The sequence below is a fragment of the Colias croceus genome, chromosome 14, assembly GCF_905220415.1.
Source record: "Colias croceus chromosome 14, ilColCroc2.1".
NCBI classification, from domain to species: domain Eukaryota; kingdom Metazoa; phylum Arthropoda; class Insecta; order Lepidoptera; family Pieridae; genus Colias; species Colias croceus.
In genome coordinates, this window is record NC_059550.1 from 6821835 (window position 1) to 6839167 (window position 17333).

At 31.6% G+C, this 17333-nt stretch overlaps 1 protein-coding gene across 3 annotated transcripts in view; it reads left to right on the forward strand.

Moving 5' to 3' along the window:
• Window positions 1-17333, forward strand: part of LOC123697243 (protein sprint) — a 211004-nt gene that overhangs the window by 58623 nt on the left and 135048 nt on the right. The window contains exon 1 of one of the 3 annotated variants that reach the window (XM_045643688.1): window positions 13719-13798. The exons of 1 other annotated variant lie outside the window; for it this stretch is intronic. The gene's annotated coding sequence lies outside the window, so the exon portion shown is untranslated. Of the gene's footprint in view, window positions 1-13718; window positions 13799-17333 lie in introns of those variants that run through there. One more of the 3 variants, XM_045643687.1, reaches the window with a different exon arrangement.

Sequence of the window (17333 nt, forward strand, 5' to 3'; positions counted from 1 at the left end):
ATTTGTATTATTTGTGCAATATACACACGAAGGCATATTTGATGCGTTTCACTTTAAAACAAATAAAAAATGAGCGTGCAGTTAAGCTATATGGCTTATGGTGAGCGGAACATAAGTGATGTAGGCGGTGTCGTCTCCATATGTACATCTCAATGTTTACGAAAAGCTATAATGTATTTATAAGATTATGAATTTTTGTTTCAATACTACAAAATACACTTTTAAAGCCCAAACTGATGCTAAATATGATACAAATATCAAAATATTGATTATTCAATATATCAATATGTGATCGCAAAAAGTTTGCAATTAAGTGCCTTGTGGCAACCCTATGTAGAACGGTGGCGTCCATCACGTATCAGGCGTATCTCGGAAGTAATTAATCACATCAGTGAAACACAGACTGACACAAGTCGGATTTACTTATGGCTTAGCAGTTAGCACTTACTGATGTTTAAGTTATGTGGTCGCTTCGTGTGTAGCGCTATGGTAAATGTACCTAACTTTAATAATAAATATCTATATATTATTATGGTTTTAAAAATAGACGAAACAATAATTTTTCTAGTATAGAGCCAGAGCATTGCATATTTTAGAATTAGGTGCATAAAGTCTTGTAATAGGGATAAAATTTTCGACAATATTGCTACAAAAACTAAGTCTCATTTGATATGACTGTGATATTATAACACAGAAACTTATCTCTGTTTTGAGTTATGGCTACATAATATTTCCACAACAATAACATTCAAATAACGGTAATCGAGACAAACCTGTTAAAGTATGAAATCCTCCCAAATGCTTCTCGCCAAGTTTCGTATCAGTCCTGAATAAAGATGAAGGGTCTTTATTTATGAACAGAACTTGGGTAATTTGTTCTGGTCAACGATAACATGGGAAATATTTGTTCTTGGTCGTAATAATTAATAAAGGTATACCGTTGCAGGACGGGAAAAGGCTTTAGGCTGTGTATTTAATTGTTTCCGCTAATACACGTTAATATAACACGATGTTTAAATAGGATATTAATAACGGGAGGTTCATATTTAATGTCGTTTGAAATGGTGATTTAAATATATGTTTTGGTTCTATGAAGCTATAATTTCAAAGGCTGTATTAATGTTGATTTTATTATTTAACGATGTCCGTAAAACTTGTTTTTCTGTTTCGTAATATATCTTACCGTTTTTCATTTGGATAGGACTATCTAAATGCGCAAGCGGTAAGAAGCTTTACATAGAAAATACCATGTATAATTTTTATTTGTTTATTTTTAACACTGCTGTTTATAATGCATCTTGTCTTTACTAATGATACAAAGAGGCATTGTTCGTTTGTTTATATTAAACATAGTTAACTCCTATTAACAAAAGCTATTTTTATAATATAAAACCACGCTCGTGAGTGAAAAACTTGCTCAGCGTGTAAAGTTTGTTTTCGTGCATTCACCCTACCGCTTACTCCACTCAATAGCCGGATAATAAACTAATTTATCACATACCCATCCATGTGTGCTTCCCTTTATCTGTCATTTTAATTTTACTAAAGTCTATAGAACAAAGCCCATTGTGCTCGTATGGGGTGAGATAATTATCGACATGGAAATGTGAGAGGATTAAATGTGCTAATGAGATCGTTAACGAATATGCGTAATTGTTATAATATCTGTTAGCTTGAATGTATGCTAATTTGTAATAGAGCTTTCACATTATATTCAGATATATTATACGTACGTACGTGTATATTACGTACATCATATTATGTGACCATGAAACCTGATTTGACTGTCCTCTTCGAATGGGTTGAAGTGGGTTCTTCTAAGTTTTATCCTCCTTGGAGGTATGCCAGTGTAAAATAAGTAGTAAATTACTATCTAAGGCGTCGTATTAGGATATTGCGATGATAATAAAATAAACTAATAGAGTATAAACTGTTGTAATAAAACTTTTTTAGTTATCTGGTATTACGTACATACCTATTATTGAGAAAAACATACCGTGTAATAAATACTTATTTATTATTATTATAACTGTAGGTATCTACCTAATACTTGAGTATAACACAGAACGTGATAGTTATCTTCACAATAATAACTGTGTATTGAAACATAAAAGTAACTCGCTTAGAATTATTGAAATACCATTGTTATTAGTCAGCATAAATAAGTTGTACAATGCTGTATGACATAGTCAAAGAGTCTCAAACTTAAATTAAATGAATCATATTTATTGTCCTGAATCACAAATCTTATAAAATGAATCATTAGAAATGATAAAAAAAAAATAATTAATAAACCTTTTAAGTGTATTTAATAGGACCATCAAAATTTAAATTCAAGTATCATTAATTAATTTCCCTAGTTAGTGTGAGTATGTTTCAGCTAAAAGTGGGTCACAATTAAACTTTGTACATGAAATATTTATTATTAATTCAAGTAGGCTTCTCTTTGAAGCGCCTAGGTATGAATCGAAATAACTACGAAGTTACGAACTACATTACACGAATAGGAGGAAAGTGGTAGAATGTAATTTTGAAGTGAAGCTCCTTTAGACGCGTTGAGGGTAAAATTTCAATGTCGCGTCATGGAAATACCGTCACGTCATGGAGTAGGCGACGATTATGGTATATTTGAATTTTGCCAAAGAAGTTTCACTTCTGTCTTATGCTCTCGGCACAGACGAGTCGGTTAGGTACGACAAAACCTATAATTAACGTATAACGTAGAATAAATAAATAAATAAATAAATAAATGTATTAGCACACTAATGCTGTATAATTTTATTATCTGTGCTATTATACGTTAACATCAATTTTTAACCGACTTCAAAAAAAAGGAGGAGGTTATCAATTCGGCCGGTATATATATATTTTTTTTATGTATGTACAGCGATTACTCCGAGGTTTCTGAACCGATTTACGTGATTATTTTTGTGTTCGATGCGGGATAGTGTCGAATTGGTCCCATAAAAATTTTATTCGAATAGGCCCAGTAGTTTTTATTTTATGAGCATTTTTGTCTGTAGGTATTTGTAAATTTTGCAAGTGCAAGTTTGAAGTCGGTTGTTTTTAACGCAGTTATCACTTGTCCAATGCAAGGAAGGGTAAATAAGAAAAGCTGTTGAATAAATGCTGATCATCTTATTACTCGTAAAGAAAATAGCAATAACAAAGACCTAAAAAATATTTGCCATATTACAAAAATACTCAACTCTTAAAGTATAAAATTATTAGTTATAAATGCCCAAGAAATAACATTACAACTCCCAGAGTAAATGGAGTGACTTAAGCAATGCGTTGACGTAGGTAACCTTTATAGGTATAAGTATATTAAGAAGAGCTGGAACGTCAACACATTTACACATTGCACATGTTAGGCCGGGAGATACTGACACAAAATTTCGAGTCATTTGTAACAGGATGGCGGTCTAGAGGGGTCTTACTTATCCGACGAGTGTGACTTACGCCCACGCGACTAGTCCGCCGGTACCAGCGTTCTGACCATCATTTTTCTTTTTGTCATTGCGTAATAAGACCTCTGTAGAACCGCCATTCTGTTACAAATGACCCGAAATTTTGTGTCAGTATCTCCCGGCCTATGTATGTGTCATATTTTGCAATTGTTTATAAATACAGAGTGATGTTATTGGTGTAGTACGAATATCTAAAAATCTATGAAGAATTTTGTGATACAGTAAATGGAAGAATTATAGACTATTTTACAGTATTTAATAAAATCATTTAATTTTTTGTTCATTTTCATTAGAAATGTCAATTTTTCTCACCAAGGTGGAAATTTGGATGATAAGGATCTTGTTAGAAAAATATACATTTTGACTAAAATCGGCATTTTTTTTTTCAAAAATCAAATTACTAATTAATAATCAGAGTTATCACCATTTACATTAATTTACAAACGATATCGGTTGTTCTTACTTAAAATTGAATACCAATGTCTTATAGCGGTATGTGTTCTTTGGAAGTGTTCGTAAAGTTGTTGATCCGTAATTAAATTTTGCGGAAAATCTTTTAGAGCTTTTAAAACCAATAGTGTGAAAATTATACAATAAACATGTAACACGTATTTGTTAGCGCGTATTGGTAGGTATTACGTACTTACTACAAATATAATATTTCTTAGATATTTTTACTCGACCAAAGTCAGGACAAGACTGCTCCGCAACTGCAGAAGACGTCCGTCATTTAAATCATTATCAAAACAACCATCCGTGTGTTGGGACTTGGGAGTGAGCGCACGTGTTATTTGTATTGTTTTTATGACCTGAAATTTAATTATTATTTGATAATTGAATGATTATTAATACTTTTATCCAATTGATTATTTTTAGAATAAATAATTAAGTTCATCAATTGATTTACTTTTAAATTATAATTTTACAGGTAAATTATGAGAGCTTTCATAATTATATTTGCATATATTTATCTACAACGCACCCATTTTACAATTCAAGTCTAAAATGAAACTAGAGTCGCATTTATTTTTGAACATACTGTAACTCATCTGTAAGTGAAATTGCATAAGTGTGAGTACTGTGAACATGCCAGCTTTCCTTAATTGATGATATAAACTTTATTGTATGGTGTGCCTTCAGAGTGGGCATAAAGTCAGAGAATTTCTAAAGTTATGGGCCCCGCCCTAGCGCGCCATGCCGCGCGCAATCATTCTTCCATCATACACGGCTCACCGTACTTACGTAAAGTTCATCGGACGCTAAATTAAACACAATATTCTTCGCGCGTTCAACGCGTATTTTCGGTAGTTAGTATACAGTGAAGTTGAAATCATGGCAAATTATGTAATATGATAATTTATTATTATTTTTTAATTTTTATTTATAACTATTGATAATAATCTATACGTATATAATAAAACAGTAAAAAAAGTGTATACGTATGTAATATATTCAAAAAAACGATATTAGGGATAGAGCACGAATCCGTAAAAAATTCTGTCTGTTTGTTTATGTCTGTTTGTTTGTATGATTTGAATGAATGTTAAATTGTTGTGTTTATACTTTATATTATATTTATTATATACTAGCTTTCCGCCCGCGGCATCGCCCGCGCAGTCAAAGAAAAACCCGCATAATTCCCGTTCCCGTGGGATTTCCGGGATAAAACCTATCCTATGTCCTTTCTCGGGTATCAAAATATCTCTATACCAAATTTTATGCAAATTGGTTCAGTAGGCGTGATTGAGAGTTACTTTCACATTTACAATATTAGTACAATATTAGTATAATATTAGTACAAGGTAAATTAGCTTGGAGAAATATTTGCATATCTAGTGGTGTGTATATTACTCAGATCTTAGAGCGCGTTTCCACTATAACGTTCAGGCCTATACAAAAATGTTTCGATATCCTTACATTACTATTTAATTTTATACTTATTCCTAGCAACACTCTGATTTTTGTTTTCAATAAAAACAAGTTTTTATTTGAAAGAAAATGGTTTTGACTTTATAAAAAAAAAATAATTATCATTCAATTTCACGTTCTTGAGCAAACGACAAAACGACTACCGTGAAACAATAAAATATCGTGTCCATAATAATTTGTTTCGTTATTAATATTTGACCGTAATAATTACGAAACAAAACAAATAAATAAATCGTCACTTGATAGTTGAAAGTGGAAACACGCACAAAACCAGAATAAACCAGTTTACGCTGTCCGCAGGTACCACGTGCAGTCCGTGAGTCGCTTGGTACCGTTAGAACATAAAGCACACATTTCATTCAAAAGTTATAATTATTACGTAATTGTTAAATTTTGTATTTGTTGATTGTTGTTATTATTTGTTATTATTGTTATAATATTTGTTGAAGTGTTTAATTTGTGTGTAAGTGTTGTAACTTTATATTGTTAATTGTTAATGTAAAAGTTATACGTATGTTAAATGTGCAAATATTAAAATAAAGTTTCATCTTTTTCAGAGGAGAAACACATATAGTTTAATTTAAAATCCCATATACAGGGTTATTTGTAAAACACCGGCAACCTCGCAGGACAAGATAGCTAACATCATAAGTAACATTTGTTCTACGACTTTTGGCTGTTGGCATAACGAAATAAATTATTTTTAAATGATTTTTTAAGCTTTTATTGTACTCTCCTAACGTTTGTAAGTCTATGTTCTACTCATCATCGAAAGGACAACCGCGACGCGACGCCCCCTTTCCCCTCCCGTTCGCTTCTTGTTTACGTAATTTTTGTGATGCGCGTAGAGTTTATAATATTCAAACGGAAAATGAAATGAACATTTATTTTTTTATGAAAATAAAATCTAACAAAATATCAAAAGTCGTAGAACAATTATTAATGTTGTTACTTATGATCTAAGGTATCTTGTCCTGCGAGGTTGCTGGTGTTTTACAAGTAACCCTGTATATATAATAAAAACTAAAAATAAAATGTTGTTTTTTTTATTTGCTGACCATACACTACTACAAACGCAAAAATTTAGCAAAATTAGAAAATCCCCGAATTTGCATTCGCGAGTGTATTCATACTTAGGGTTGCCAAACAGTATTCTACTGTTTTTCACTAAATTATACTTTTTACTGTTTAACAAATAAAAAGTATTTATACAAAAGACTGTTTTCAGCATAAAAGTGCAAACACATAATATAGACAGTAAAATGTGTTACATTTAGACGCTCACAATTTTTTTTTATTTAGTCAGAGGGCACACACTACAATAAATACTGTTTGTTTTGCTAAAATACTGTTTAATATTTTTTTTTTACACGGTCGTAAGAGACGCCATGGACAGAGACCGGTGGAGGCAAATCATCCGCTCCAGATGCAACCCTGATGCTGACCACGATCCTCAGACATGAGGGACCGACAAGAGAGAGAGAGAGACCTGAATAATGAATATACGTACTTTATTTCTTGTAAAAAAAGTTGGCAACCCTATTCATAGTGTTTGTTTATAATATAGGAGTGGCAAGGTCGCCGTCGCGTCGCGCGCAATTGCTGCTATCACCGTCGCTTGAAACCGGCGCTCCAAAAATGGATATTCCATCTTTTGATTCACGCGCAGGACTGTCGCGAAATTTCTCTTATTGGATTTCGTATGTAGGCATTGTACTGAATGTTGTTTCATATGAGCGCAATCGAGAGCGCTCCGTTTCGCGTGTTACTTATGAATGATATAATTATGTATTTTATTTGTAACGTAGTCTCATGTAGAGAAAACGTACATATTTACGTTTTCTCTACATGAGAACCATCCTTCATCCTTCAAGGGATACAATAACAAAAGAATTATCGAAATCGGTTCAGCCGTTCACACGTGATACCGTGACAACGCGAAACGGGTTTCATTTTTATATATACAAATATTTAGATGAGTAAAGTTACTTATTTTATTTAATTTTACGATAGATTTCAAATAATGAGCAGGTATAACTTTATAATTTACTAGAGGTCCGCCCCGGCTTCGCCCGTGGTACATATGTATTTCGCAATAAAAAGTAGCCTATGTCCTTTCTCGGGTATCAAAATATCTCCATACCAAATTTCATGCAAATTGGTTCAGTAGTTTAGGCGTGATTGAGTAACAGACAGACAGACAGAGTTATATTATATATATTATAATTATTTATGGGAGTTCACTGCACCAGTGATTATTATAATACAGATTGTGAATATATTATATTATATTATATATCTACTATTCACAACCTATTTACGTTATTTACTGGAACAACCATAGGAATCTACAAATAGGTAGTAGGTAATCATAGTAGTAATGGTAATAAGTAATCAATAAAAAAATATACTAGGTACATATAAATCTTTCTTGATTTTATTGATGTAACACTATGAATGAAATATTTGTATCCATATAATATATACCTATATATAATATGTTTGTATACCTAAGATCGTCGCGTCAATACTCAGCCCACGGAAACGAATTTATGCATTTGCATAAATTCGTGTGAGTGTGATTAGATATTACATATTTATGTAATATCTAAACTCACCTGCATAAAGTTTCTGAAATGAATCGAAAGTCGTATTTTTTATTAATACATATTAATAAATAATAATTATTATTATTTATTATAAATAATAATTAGGTATTTATTAATATGATTACAATACTATACTTATCTTCGAAAATTAGTTAGATATCATTTAAATATGAATCTCTTTTAGTTCTCGTTTCTGAAGTTTCAATGTTCTTTTGTTGTTTACCATTTTCAAAAAAACAATATTGAAACAATATTATTAAAAAATCGGCGCGCGGCACAGCAATTTAAGCATGGTCTACTCGTCTCAACGGAGCGATAGCGTCTGATGTATGAAATAGAATTATGTTTGAAGCTCCTAGAACGTGCGATGCAAGATGATTTCTTGCGTAATTAAAAATATAGTAAGCGCCAAAAGTGTTTTATCGTGATTAAATCATAACAAAAAGTAATTAGACAAAAGTGGTATAACAAAGTTCTCACAAATGTTTCAATATAATTGTTTATGAAAAAAATAACATAATAGGCATAACCATGTCAAGTAAAAAACGTCAAAGTGTGAAATTTAGAGGTAACTTCGTGAATTATTTCTATCGAGTCAATTTCAATATTTTATGTTTTTGATCAAACAGGATAATCGAAAATATCATCAAGTTTTACATATATTTTATTTTTTATATTTGGTCTTGAATATTACACGTACCAACTAAATGTTGATTGGTGATTTGACTTTAGTCGCGTTCTTCATTATCGCGTATTCATATTTGTGAATGAAAGATATTATGAATAGCCAACAAAATTAAGCCCTGAATGTTTGTGACACTTGTAATTTGGACAAAACCACGATAATTTTAACTCCAAATTAATGTTATAAGACATGTGACGTACCTATAACTATAAATTTGTGGATATATAGGTAACTGTTTTCCCGTTATCTCCTAAAGCCTACTAAGCCAACTAAATTCTCCTAAAGCGTACCTACTAAAATTCTACTAAGAAACAAATGTTGTGAATAGGCCCTGTATTTTTTTCTTTCAATTGCATCTAATTAAAATAAATTACTATTCTCGAAAGAATAGGTTGGGTGACAGCATAAAAATGATACTAATTCTCTGTTCATATGAGAATGCAAAAGGAATGCAATCACAGAATGCAATCACCTGATCGTGAATATTAATTCTAATAGAGCAAACATAAACTTACCCGTGCTTCTAAATATTTAACACGTAGCAAATATATAGAACTTCGAGTTTAACCGATCTTAAAACTGTGAACGTAGGCGAGTTATTAAGTTCTGCATAATGCACCTCTTTTAAGCATTTTCTGTACCGTTTTCGTGCTTCTAAAATGCAAAACGTGTCACTGAAAGTCACCTAGATACATAATGATTCAAGTCATTTTTTGCTCGTGAATTCTTAGTCGATTTTAACGTTGAAGCTCGTTCGTTGCATAACTATATTGCATACTTGGAAAATATGAAAAATAAATGATTCTGTGAATGCAAAAAAAAAAACAACATAACATGGCAATAAGCGTAAATTTGTGATACAATATTAGGAACCTTATATTTAAGTTTTCTTAACCGATGATAATTAAAAATACTAAAAATACGCGACACAATTACGATTGATGGTTACGGATGCTTACGGTGCATTTTCCGTTCGCACCTCACCTATCATGTTTTTTGTATGGTACCTACCAATCCTACCATGATAGTTTCAAAAAGAATTCGTAAAGAACATGGTTATATTATTCATTAAATACAAATAGCGACATTAAATAGCGAAGTTTGGTAGTGTTGGCAGTATTGAAGACGATTAAAGAATTTAATGGAATTTATTTAATAGGATTAAGGACTGTAATAATCTTCGCTTGTCCCCAATCAGATGAAGCCTATATTAATTCTTTGTATTTGCTGACGCGATTTTAAAATATGAGATACCTAAATAACAGTAACAAAAAGGACCATGCCATATTTCATTGAAGCAGTTCGAACGTCCTGGACTATTATCCAAGCCATTTCCCCGTCCCACCCAATCCGCCTCCGTATATTAATAAACTCTAAACATAGGACAGATGGTAGCCAGAGACAGATCATGTCCACGATTTATATAAACAACGTTTAATTGCCAGTTCTAGGTACCTTCCGCCCACGTGCTCGTGTCACTTCGGGAAACTGGCACGCGACTTAACATTTACTTTGGTAATTAATACAACTGTTTAATTGCTCTGTGCTTATTCATTTGTTTAAATTCTTCGGTTTATGACGTTGAGGTAACGGAAGCTGTTATTGTATTCGTACGGGATTTGTGAGCTAAGATAATAAGAGTTTTTGTCAAATCAAAACGGTCTTTTAGATATTTTTGATGTCATTTTTAGTAATCAATTTTGTTTACAATTTCCAATGGTATTTAAAAAATACCACACAATTGACATGACTGAAATAATTCTCTAACCTGTTAGCAATATTAACAGTTATAAATTAATTTATTACGACAATAACTCTCTGGATATAATTTCATAAGAAAATTAATATTTTTATTGCATCTCGGTTGTTTGTAAAATTACTGAGCGGCATCTTAACCAATTACAACGTTTTAGCGATTTTACGCTCGTCTTCATGCTGAATTAATTAAAAACAATGAAGAACTAAGAACACATAGACAGCACCAATACAAAATTATTGTATGCCATAATATTCATATTTTGTGTTAGGTAGGTAAAAACCGTAAGCAAAATTTCGTGTAGGTTGCGAAATTATATTTTTCACTTTTTAATCGCTAAACTTAGATTTATATTTAATCTCGCTAATATATTTTCGGGCAATGTATCAGAATTAAAAACGAAGATTCTATTTGACTAAGTTACTAAGCCTTCACCGACCCAAATTCGAGCTAATTAACGAAAAAAGAGCATTCTATATTTAGCTAGGTCTTCGCTTAATGTCTATAGCAAAGTGAAGAGCGGTGTAGATATTAATTATGCAGAATCATTGGTATACTCTAATGCACCAATATGTATTCATAGCCAAGGCTTCATTAGTCAGTCAGGAACCCTCAGGTGCCTCAGGACTGATACAATTTTCATTAGGTGCTCTAACTAAAGAATAAAGTGATTTTATACTGTTGAGACTTTGTTCAAAATGACCCTAGAGGGCGCTGTTTCAAACTTTTTCCTAATTTGGAATTGTTTTAGGAATTAATTAATCTTTTACTTTTACATGTTTTACAACAACGAGGTTTAAGAAGAGAGAAAAATACACATCTTATGAATTCTATGCAAATCTTTTAATTCAATCATTAATTAGTAAAATAAGTAGGTATCTATTTCTGTTAAATATCTTCGTTTTAATAGCTTAAAAAATTAATATTTTTAATAACTAATATTCATAGGAAGGTAAAAAAGACTTTTGTTTTTGTTAAAATATAGAAGTTGTTACGAATGGATAAGTATCTATGCGTTACGACCACTTACGACAACATAATAATTTAACCTTTGCAGATTAAGAAACGTGAATAATGTTTAAAGCAATTTAGTTTTGCAACATCGTTAAATGTAATGTATCTCTTTTGTAGATAGAAAATTAAATCACTCAAATTGGTTATAAGAAAATACCTAATTACATAATTTGTAATATGTATATAAAATTCTCGTGTCACAGTTTTCGTTGCCATAGGTACTCCTCCGAAACGGCTTGACCGATTTTGATGAAATTTTTTGTGCATATCGGGTAAGTCTGAGAATCGGCCAACATGTATTTTTCATATATTCCACGGGCGAAGCCAGGGCGGACCGCTAGTATAGTATGTATAATTGTATAATACCTATAGTCTATACAAACAAACTTGGAACACAATAAATAAAATTAAAATAAAGTCAAATAAATGATTTCGTTAAATGCGAGATAATTACTTTAAATTCTAAAGCTGTTTAATTCTGCCAACAGTTAACGGTATAACATTCGCATAACCAACAGTCCTAATTCCCTCATTTATTGAAACACATTTCCTCTACTGAGTCTTATCTTAAGGCTATAAAGTATTTCCCAATAGTCTTATTAAACGCATATTTTAAAAGGTGAAGTAATAAAGTACATTCATTTGTAACTCAGATTGTCCTGACAGTACTTCAACTTTCGCACCGTTAAATCCATCTGATAAATTTTATGTACCTACCGGTGAAAGTGAATATTGTCCTAAAATTAAATAAGAAACCAAACAAGGCTTTTTTATGTAATTTTATGAATTTGGTAGCATCTGCTCAGCGATTATCCATAAATGCAATGAATTTTAATCTTTTGGTCCTTTTTTGGGTCGAACTTAAAACGGTTTCTCGATCTAAAATATAGATGTATTGTATTTAGAAGTTGTTGAAAGATATTTGGTAGCAGATGATACGTATATGCTGTTAAATGATAATTATGCCATTTTCAGACCAAAACAGCAAAATTAATTTAAACCAAACGAAAGAGATCAGAAATTGTTGAAAAATAATTTTATTATTCAAATGAAATATTACAAGTTGTCGGTCCATAATCACATATACTTTTTAAGAAAAACAAAGACGAAGTTTATAAGTGTGTATAGTTCTCCTATAGTTTTAAATAGTAAGTGTATTAGTCGTATCGCATTAGGGTTATGTGATGAGGAAGAGCTTTCGATCGTCTTTTTACGTTTCGTAATTCGTAGAATACTATAAAAGGTTGTGTCCAGATAACTTTATCCACATTATGTCCCGAACCCTTTGAAAAGAAAAGTTGTTTAACATTTTTGAGACCGCTTCCATTTAGGGAAGAGGTTTATTGCAAAACTGGAAAGGGACTCGCGACTCGGACCGTCAAAGGGACAACTTCGAGTTTTTATTTGAGTGCAAAATTGTGACTAACGCTTTTAAATTGGAATCATTTCTGTTTGAATTTTCCAAATTTAGCTACTTTAAGCTGAATAAGGTATTTGATCAAAATTTTGAAGGTTCCAAGGTTTCTATGTAATCAAATGAGTGAGATTTGATTTTATAGAATACTAGCGGTCCGCCCCGGCTTCGCCCGTGGTACATATTAACGTTTTCTCTACATAAGAACCATCCTCGTACTCCAAGGAATATAATAAAAAAAGAATTATCGAAATCGGTTCAGCCGTTCTCGAGTTATGGAATTACAACGAAAAGTGGCATTGATTTTTATATATTAGATTATGGAAATTGTTAATCGAAAAGGGCAACTCCTATTGTTGTTGAGCAATCTTGTTAATCGATGTATATCGATTAAGTAAATAAATAATTGTGTAGTGCTATTTTGCATGTTCTATTTGTAGAGATATGCTAACAACCGATAATAAAATCAATGATTGTATGACGTTGTTTAATTTATGTTTGAAATTTGATAAAAATTATAGAAATAGACGAAATTTTATTGCAGATATTCGTTGTCCTTAAAATCGTAGAAACTTTTATAAAATAAAACATTCACCTTAATGTAAATTACGAATCCTTTAACAATTTCAGATTTAGCTTTTTAAAAATAAACATGCATTGCATTAAATAGATGCAAAATAAACAACGAAAGCCGGTCATCAATGTTTGGAGAAATGGTCACTCACCTTTCCCGGTATTCCAAATAATTAATTAACTTGTTCGTCCAATAAAAAGCTCAAGTGTATCAATCCGTCCTGGCGATACAGACACAGTATAGTACTTGGGTCTTGGAGTCAGTGCGCGGGCGCCGACGTATCCGAGCGGTTGGCTTGTTGCGAATATAGTGTGAACCAAATGAATTCGCACGTGCATGCGTTTACGGTATTTTTGTATTTGATACTATACTGTTATGAAACTGTGTTCTTGGTGCAATTTGGGTTGTATTCGATTAGCGTTTTGTGGGTGTGCTGTTTATGCAATGGTGATGCAGTTTAAAGGGCAACTGTTGCCAATCTACGGTATTGCGCTGAAATTAAAACAATGCGGATTTTTCTACCATTTGGATTTTGGATTTCCCTTTAAACGATTTTAATTAAACGGTTAATGCCCAAATATTATACAGTTATAAATAAATAAATTATCATTGTAAAAAAATAACGCTCATGCACTGTTAATAACAATAACGCACATTTAGGTATTTCCTCAAATAATTTTTTGATAGCGCACATTTTTTATATAAATTGTTTTACAATAAATTTTCAAGGTTCCTAATCTCGGTTAAGCCTATAAGGAACTGCTTAGTAAATATAAGTGATTCATTAGGAATTTGTCGAAATTTAAATGATCTAATCGACACCTACGATTATTGCTGTTTTGCTTCTGAGAATGATTTATGATGCGTAACTGAATTGTGTAACTCTAGAAGCAAATTACATTGTACAAGTAATCGTTTTAAACATCTTCCCGGAAATATTGCTCAATAATTAATAAATATGGTATAACTTGCACATATTTGAGATAAACCTACAAAAAGTTGCAACGTTCAAATTTTGATGCTCTACTAGATAAGCTTTGGAAAAATGTTGCGTAGGGACAAACGAATAAGGTTCATTTATAGCAAATAATATGTGATTCATTATATGATACTTTTAAATAAATAGGTAGGTCATTGGAGTTACTAGAAGGTACGTTTACTTTTTATGAAACAAAACATGAATTTTCAATTAGTGTAGTGTGGGCCTATTTTAAGGATCGTATTTTTTCTATAATTAGCTAAATAGTTACTTTAGGAAATACTTATAACAGGTGACTAATAAAAGATAAGGAAGTTTAAAAAAAAAATACAAAATAAATGAGTTGATAACAATTTGCACTGTGTTATCTATTATGTAGGTAACTAGAATTACTAAACTGCAAACTTTCATTCCCTAATTAAACCCTTTGTATATCGTGTATGAATATCAAAAACCCTTCCTAGGCAAAAGTTGGATCCCGTCCAACTTTGATGTTGTGATTTTAGTCACCTGCCTTCGATTTGCTATTTACATGTCAATACGTGCTACCTTTGGTAACATTTTCAGTGCAAATTTTCTATATCTAACTCCTCTCTATAAATGTTATTCCATTTTAGTTCAACGTTAGCATATTTTGCAATAAGCTTTATCTACACTAAAGCGAAAGTATGATTTTTAACACGTTCTAAAATTTATTTTAGTTTAAGTGCAGAGTTAGAGGTGCATAGAGTTGTTTGGAGCTTTGGTTAGGTACTACGTACATTATTAGCAGTCAGTGCTTTTCTAAATAAAGGAAAGTTTATTATTACTGAATCACGTTGTTTTTGTGACAAACAATTCCACATTTAGTTGAATATGATTGGAGACCAGGAGCAAGCATAATTTGCCGAACAAACTCGGTTATGGGAATTATAAAGCCAACGACGTTTTTGGTACATTTTCTTAAGTAGTGATGTAGTATGTAGTTGTGCTCGTAAAATGTTAGAAGGTACACATCCCGTTTTGAAGTAGCGTGGTTAATGATTGTGGAGTTAACAATCGCTTTACCGAGGTATTCGTTGGCTGCTTGCCATGTGCGAGGCCATCTTTGTCATTTTAATACATTTGACAGCTAATGAACGTTTGTCTTTGTACCATTGTTTATTACGGCGGTAACATTCTATGTGAAGGAAAGCATGTTTATTATTTTCGAACGTTTTGACTACGACTATAGGTACTGATTTTAAAACTGGATGCTTTATGTTGTATGCTTTATATATATTATCTATGTTAATTATACTGTATTGTTTCAGCTCTAAACTTTAAACGTCACCGGAACTAAATATCAAATGTGTTAATAACTTAGACAACTCTTTTAACAATTACTTTTAACTAACTCTTTTAACAATTTGACGACCGGGATCCTCTTGGTAGGGTTTTTAATAACTCAGGCATTTTTTTAAGTTGACGCTACGGTTGGTAGAGCGGTTTTTTAAACCGTTCGTGTTTGTCTGAAGGTCCGTGAATACACTAATTTCAATGCAATTAATACCTTTCCAATGGCAAAACCTAACCAATTACCAAGTCTTACCTTTAAAAAAGTACGAAGGAATTGCATAAGTTAACCAACCTTTGATGGTAATTAGTGCATAATCAATAAACATTCTGCAGAGGTATCTGTAGCCGACTCACTATATGCGTCAGCACTTATCATGCCTATAAAATTACCGACATACGAGGAATGGAATGCAATGCCTATCAAGTTGGAGGTGCAAATAAACAGATAGTCAAATACGAATGAATTATTCAAATGATATGTATACATTTAATAATTGCAAGTAAGAATTAGATTTATGTTTTGACTTCTTTCGAACATGATATGCGGTTGGTAACTTGTTTTGATTAATTTACTGAAGACAAAATAATGTTAATAATATAAAGAATGATTAAATTGAATTTTGAGATAAGTTTTGATTATTTGTTAATCTTGACAAATTCTATTTTATGTCCTTTTTATATGGATTAGAAATATAGGAAAAAAATCTTTATTCGTAAGCATTTTCCGCCTTAAACAAATGATCATGTATTTGCAGTTTAACGGTAGATGTACTCAAAATGTTATTTATCACTTAGGTACTTATTTCGACTAGTGTCGCTTGACTAATAGAATGTATTCTCACGACACGAATATATTAACATGTATGCTCGTGTGTTTGGTTAAAATTATTTGAAAGGTCGATGAATTATGGAAAACAAATAGATAGTTTTTTAATGTTAAATTTTATCTTTTTGAGATAACATAATTCGTACAAATTGTAAACATTTAGTTTCATAGAGCAGAGCAGAATAACCATGTAGGTACAATCTTAAGTGTATATCACATAGGCTCTGGAATTAAAATGTATTTGTACCTACTGCAATATCGTGCATGCTAAAATTCCATTTAAATTACGAAAAATATTATTTTTTATTTGCTACCTAGTTTTAATGAAGAGCTCTACATTATTTATTGTCTAACATTGCTTTTGCTACATTGCTGTGTTGGTTAAAAGCTTGCATATAATTTTCTCAATTTATTCAATTATGCTTTACATCAAAATTATTCACAAGTTATTGTACCTCGTAGATAAATCACACATTAATTATTAGATGTATATCCACTAATAAGTACATTCTGTTTGTTAGTCCTTGAATAAAATTGTAAATATTCTATGACCTATTACAAATGTTGTGTGTAATCGATGACCGAGACTGGTAAACACGTAGTTATCATACCCGCTTCGCCGTAAAAGGAGAAAAAATCCTGTTTAACCTCGAACTTGACGTTTATGCGTGTAACGTGGTTAATGTTTGTAGCTCCTATTGTGATACGTATTGCGAGTAAAGGTTACAGTTCATTTTAATTTTTTTATTGTTATCTACTA